The sequence below is a fragment of the Panthera tigris genome, chromosome A3 (assembly GCF_018350195.1).
Source record: "Panthera tigris isolate Pti1 chromosome A3, P.tigris_Pti1_mat1.1, whole genome shotgun sequence".
Lineage (NCBI taxonomy): Eukaryota > Metazoa > Chordata > Mammalia > Carnivora > Felidae > Panthera > Panthera tigris.
Genome location: NC_056662.1, coordinates 27,507,395 through 27,513,801, shown reverse-complemented (window position 1 = coordinate 27,513,801; position 6,407 = coordinate 27,507,395).

Here is a 6,407-nt window from a genome sequence, read left to right as displayed (position 1 = left end):
ATCCCTACAGTTTCACAGTAGATGATTGTAAAGTGTCTTCTTTAAGAAAGAAAAGAAAAAAAAAAAATCCAGGGCGCCTGGGTGGCTCAGTCGGTTAAGTGTCAGACTTCAGCTCAGGTCATGATCTCATGACTTGTGGGTTCGGGCCCCACGTTGGGCTCTGTGCTGACAGCTCAGAGCCTGGAGCCTGCTTCGGATTCTGCGTCTCGCTCGCTCTCTACCCCTCCCCTGTTCATGCTCGCTCTCTCTCTCTCTCAAAATAAAATAAACATTAAAAAAAAAAAATCTATGCATTAAATGTGACAGATTTTTAACAATGTAAGTCGTTTCTAATTAGCATGTAGGCCAGCATTACCTTGTCTGCGCCCACCCCATCTCACTCATTTCCCTCTAAGACTATCATTCTGTCTCTTTGAATTTTTAATTAATCTTCTGAAAGCTAAGTAATCTTGCAGTATAGCAAATTTCAGTGTGGATTTGGCTTCCTGTGGCCAGGATAATCACCAGGGATTCTTCGTGGTCTCGCTATAATGTCTCCAGATGGGAGTTTATAAAATGGCCAATCCATTTCTTGGAGAAGTTCCTGAGGGGATTGGGTATTTCTGAGTCAACTTCATTCTTGCATCACCCGCTTTGACGGAGTTTTCTTGCCTTCTCTAATGAGAAAAAGGAAAAGCAGCAGCAGCTGGTAAATGATTTCCTGGTCTCACCCTGTGAGTCAGTCTCAGCTAAAGATTTGTAGACGTCCCCAGAAAGGGAGGACCTTGCTTCTTTCTGTATGAACGGTTCTGGGAACCCCACGGTGAATTTCCTACGAAGAAGCTTACATACCCACAGCTCTCCACACTCTGATAAATACTTTCTTCCGTTCCCTGCTCACCCACTCAGCTCCGTCCCCCTCAGCCCAGTGTCCTTTATACATTCACCTGATTGACTGGTCTTTCCAGACGTCATGTGTTTATATGAGAGGCCCTTCAGCAAACATTAGTTGGTGTTCATGAACCTGGCCCTGTGCTAAACAGTGGAGATTGAAAGAGATGAGACATAAGCCCAAGGGGAAATGTGTTCTTGTCAAACAGAAAAGTGGGAAACAAAACTGTGCAAATGGGGCAACTGTACTCAAAAGAAAATGTTTCCAGGAAAAAATCACATTGCCAATCAACATAGTAGACCCAGCTAACTCAGATAACCACCTGCCTCTTGTTCTAAATACATGAAGATGCTGACTAAAATAACACTTTACTTTCAAGTACATAGCCAATTTCAAAGAAAGAAATGGAAATTCCCAGGTGGCAGAAGGGAAGACCATTCATTGTGAAGGTAAGTGGATATTGGAAGTCACAGTGACCCCCAAGACCCCAGGCATGGAGACAGATGGGCCACAGAGGCTAGGGGGTAGGGTTTGAATGCCCCAAGGGAGATAGGAGACAGCCTCAGGGCCTTTCAAGGTAGAAACTGATACAGACTGCCCCTAAGAAAAAGATTGGAAGAAAATAAAATACTAGCTGTAGTCGCCTCTGGGAGGTGAGGTTAAGATAAATGTCACAAAAACTCAATCTGCAGAAAGGAATCCTGAGCACTTGGGGCAGAGAGAACAGTCAAGGAAGGCTTCCCAGAGGTAGGGCTGCTGGAGCTGGTTAGGAAAGAGGCTCAGCCTGAGCAAGTTTGAGCTACCACGGCCTGCACCTGGGATCAGACCCCATGCCTCCCAGCCCAGTTCTTCCTGGACTGCCTTTCCATAGCTGCACTGCCAAGAATCTCTGTCCAGGTTTCTAGCCAGTCATTATAAACTTTTTCTTTCTCTCTTTTGCTCTCTGTTCCTTTCACCAAAAACACTAACTCTTCACACAGATCTCTAGGTCAACTATAACTATAGTTCAGCTGATCTAAACTGGATTCAGCCAAACAGCTCTGCTTCAGGTTAAGGCTGGGCTGGGCTCCTGTGTTTTTGGACTCTGGTTTGCTCCATGTGGTTCCTTTTGGGACCCATGCCGAAGCTACCCAGGGTATGCTCTTCTCACGGTGGGTTGTTGGAGCACAAGAGGCCAAATGTATTCATACAAGCAAAGAAATACTTGAAGAAATAAAGGTTGGGAATTTTCCAGTATTAAGGACAGACAGCAAGCCACAGATCCAAGAAGTTCAGAGAACACCAAACAAATCTATACACACACTAAGCATATCAAAAATGCTAAAACAAAGAATCTTAGAGGCCAGCCCAGAGGGAAAATAACATATGATATACCGGGGAAGCCAAAAATTACCAAATGATGCAAGACAGAAGACAATGGAGTGACCAGTGCTGAAAGAAGAAAACCTATCAGCCTAGAGTCCCACACCCGGTGAAAATATCCTTGAAAATAAAGGACAAATAAAGCCTTTTCTAACTAAAAAAGAACTGGAGGAATACATTGCCAGAAGATCTGTTTCTACAAGAAATATTGAAGTTCTTCAGGCAGAAGGAATATGAAACCAGACAGAAATGTGAGCGAGCCTACCGTGAAATAAAGAGTGCCGGAAATGGAATAAATGAAAGCAAAATTTCAAAGTTTTGAATTGCCTTAAGACTAAAGAGGTCAGCAAGCCTATAAAGGAGCAGGTAAATATTTTAGGTTTTGCGTGTCCTCTTGTAAGCACTCTAACGCTGTGGCATGAAATGAGTCTTAGACAATAGGTAGATGTGCATGGCTGTGTTTCAATAAAACTGTGGACTCTGAGATTTGAGTTTCACGTAATGTTTATGTGCTACAAGTTAATTCTTTTGACTTTCACCCCCAAATCATTTAAAATTGTTTTAAAGCCATTCTTGACTCATGGGCCACCCTTTAGAATGTGTATTTATAGCGAATGTAAAAATAAAAAATATGTATACATGAATGGTGGTATATCTGTACAATGAAATACTGAGCAATAAAAGGAATAACCTTCTCCAATAACATGGATTGGTTTTGAAATAACTCTGAGTGAAAGCCAGACAAAAGTATGTACTGTTTGAGTTCATCCACGTAAAATTCTAGAAAATGCAAACTAATCTCTAGTGACAGAATGTAGTTAAGTAGTTCTCTGCAAGTGCAGGGTGGGGGCCAGGGGTGGGAGAAGGGGAAGAGAAGGAAGGGATTTAAAGTAGTAAAGAACAGGAGCACCTGGGTGGCTCAGTCAGTGGAGCGTCCGACTTCGGCTCCGGTCATGATCTCGCGGTTCGGGAGTTTGAGCCCCGCGTCAGGCTCTGTGCTAACAGCTGGGAGCCTGAAGCCTGCTTCAGATTCTGTGTCTCCCTCTCTCTCTGCCCCTCCCCTCCTTGCACTCCGTCTTTGTCTTTCGAAAATGAATAAACATAGTTTTATTTTTTTTTTTTAAGGAATAGGGGCGCCTGGTGGCTCAGTCGGTTAGGCGGCCGACTTCAGCTCAGGTCATGATCTCATGGCCCCACGTGGGGTTTGGGCCCCACGTCGGGCTCTGTGCTGACAGGTCAGAGCCTGGAGCCCGCTTCGGATTCTGTGTCTCCCTCTCTCTCTCTCTCTGCCCCTCCCCGACTCGTGCTCAGTCGCACGCGCTCTCTCTCTCTCTCAAAAATAAACATTAAAAAAAATTTTTTTTAGTAATAAAGAATAAAGTATATGACCACAGCATGAAGAACAGAAGGGAAGAAATGGGAATCCACTTTTTTAAGGCCTTATACTGTACACGAAGCAGGATATCCAAGGCAAACTGGTTAAAGACGTGTGTTGTAAATCCGAGGTCAATCACTAAAATTAGTCTCTCCATCTCTTTCCCACTCTCAGCCCCAGAGTTTGGTACAGGGTTCTACCCTGGCTTAGTGGTGGAGCAGGAGACTCAGGCCTAACCAGGCCCAGGCAGGTGGGAGCACCAATGGGACATGTTCTGGCTGTTCTCGGAAATTCTGGGACAAAGACAAATCCACTGTTATTTCACAGAGTCAGACGTAGAAGTACGTGAGACCCTGCCAGAGCCCTGTTGTGACCCAAGACCTGTAGGTGAGTGCAGTCAACAGGAAGGGGCGAGCAGCTGAGAGATGGAGAGAGGACACAGAAGGGCAAGAACCTTTCAGTTCTGTGAGCCAATAAGGCTTTTGGCCTGAGTTTGTTTGGGCTGCGATTTTCAGTCACTTGCTGTGTAACAAAGTACCACAAATGTATTATCTTTCCCACGGCTCCGGCATCCGAGTGTGGGTTAGCTGGGTCCTTTGCCCTGGGTCTCACCAGTCTAAAATCAAGCTGCCCACCAAGTCTCTGATCTCAAATGAGGCTCAGGGTCCTCTTCAAGCTTACTGTTGGCCAAATTGAGTTCCTTGTGGTGTAGAACCGAGCCCCTCCCTACCTAGAGGCTGCTCGCCTCCCTGCCATGTGTCCCTCTCCGCAGCATGGAAGTTTACATCTTCAAGGTGAACAAGAGAATGTCTCTGCTGCTTTGACTTTCTCCTGCAGGAAGGCCTGTACCTTCTTTTGAAGGACTTCTGTGATGAAGTCCACCCAGGCCAATTTCCCTTTTGACTACTTCAGAGTCAACTGATTTGGAACCTTCATTATGTCTGCATAATCCCTTTACCTTTGCCGTGTAACATTATGTATTCATGAGAGAAAAACCCATCATGTCCACAAGTCCTGCCCACACTCAGAGGGAAGGGATTATTCAGCCACGTACACCATGGAGTGGGAATCTTGGGGACCACTTTAGAATTCTGCATACCACAGACACCTGATGCCCTTGTGCCTTACACTCAGTCATGAATCAGTTTCTGGGATTTTCCATGTTCTACTAGACTTCAAGGTTGTTTCCTGTCTGACCTCTTTTCACTTGGCTTTACAATTACCTGGTTACTTGTCTCTCTTCCCCATCAGAAGCTAAAAAACTGAATGAATATTTGTCATTCTACATCCCAGCTCACAACCTGGCTCCATAAACATTTGTTGTATGGATAAGTGGAGGTGATTCTTACACTGGGGATGAGGATTAATCTAGATGGCTTTAAGGACCACATTGATTGTGAAAATTCTTTAATCCCACCCTGCTGACTGCATCCAGTCCAAACTCAAGTATGGTTTAAGAGGTCCTACTCGGGGCGCCTGGGTGGCTTGGTCGGTTAAGCGTCCAACTTCGGCTCAGGTCATGATCTCATGGTCCGTGAGTTCGAGCCCCGCGTCGGGCTCTGTGCTGACAGCTCAGAGCCTGGGGCCTGTTTCAGATTCTGTGTCTCCCTCTCTCTGCCCCTCCCCTGTTCATGCTCTGTCTCTCTCTGTCTCAAAAATAAATAAATGTTAAAAAAAAAAAATTAAAAAAAAAAAAAAAAGAGGTCCTACTGACTTGCCCCATGCACACTTCTCTGCCCTCACCACTGTCAAAGTCCACTTCCCTATCATACTATGCTGTAAGAAAGAACATTAAACCACTTCATTTCTAGGCTATGGTTTGCTTAGTTGTTTCCTTAGCCTAGAATGCTCTTCCCTACATCAACTGACTTAATCCTGCTGTTCATCATCTAAATAAACAGAAATCACCACCCCAGGAAATTTTTCTTCATCACCCTCTCCTGCCTCTGTGTGTGGCTGATGCCCCTCCTTGGGCTTCTATAACCCTCTAAGCTTCTTTCCCCCTTTCCTAGAACTTGTTATCTCTTGTAAGTTGAGTCCACCTCCCCTACCAACTTGAGCTGTCCCGGAGAGCAGAGAACACAGCTTCGTTATTTGGGGTCCAAACACTGGCCTGGTCTGGGTAAGGACCACGAATAGTTGTTGGACAAAGAAATGCGTTCCATCTCTATTTTGTGGTTTAGGATCTTTCAAGATATTCATACTTCCCGCTGTCCTGGGCCCCGTGGCAGGCCAGTCTAGCAGGCCCTGGCTTACCTACAGGTTCCAAGCCCAGGACACAGGGCAATGGGCATTGGCCATCACAATGTTCAAACGACAGGCTGTTTTCTATTGGCCCGGGAAGGCTTTTTAAAAATTCTCGTTCACCACCTAGTGCTCCTTTCAAAAAGAGTAGGCATGGGGAATTATGAGGCTGGCATTCCTGGTCCTGCTCTCACTTAGAGCTTCACGGTGATGAACTGTAGTTAGACAATGTGCTGCCCAGAGATGAGGAACCAGCCTGAGACAAGAACTGGTTACCTCCTCTGGGACACCTTGTTCCAGTTGCTGAGCATTTGACAGTAGCTTTTCCCTTTCCCTTTTCCCTGAGAGCCAGCCACCCCCCTGTTTTACAGAGCATCAAAGTTGGCCCAAGCCTTGCTAGGACCACACACTTTAGCCCTAGAGCTGTGACGGGCAGGAGAGCCTGTCTCGGTCCCATCACTCCCGCAGGCAAGAATTGAGCTGTGTCCCTGTGCTCTACACTCAATCACGAGTCTCGGTTTCTGGGATTTTCTATATTCAAAGACCTGGTTAAGA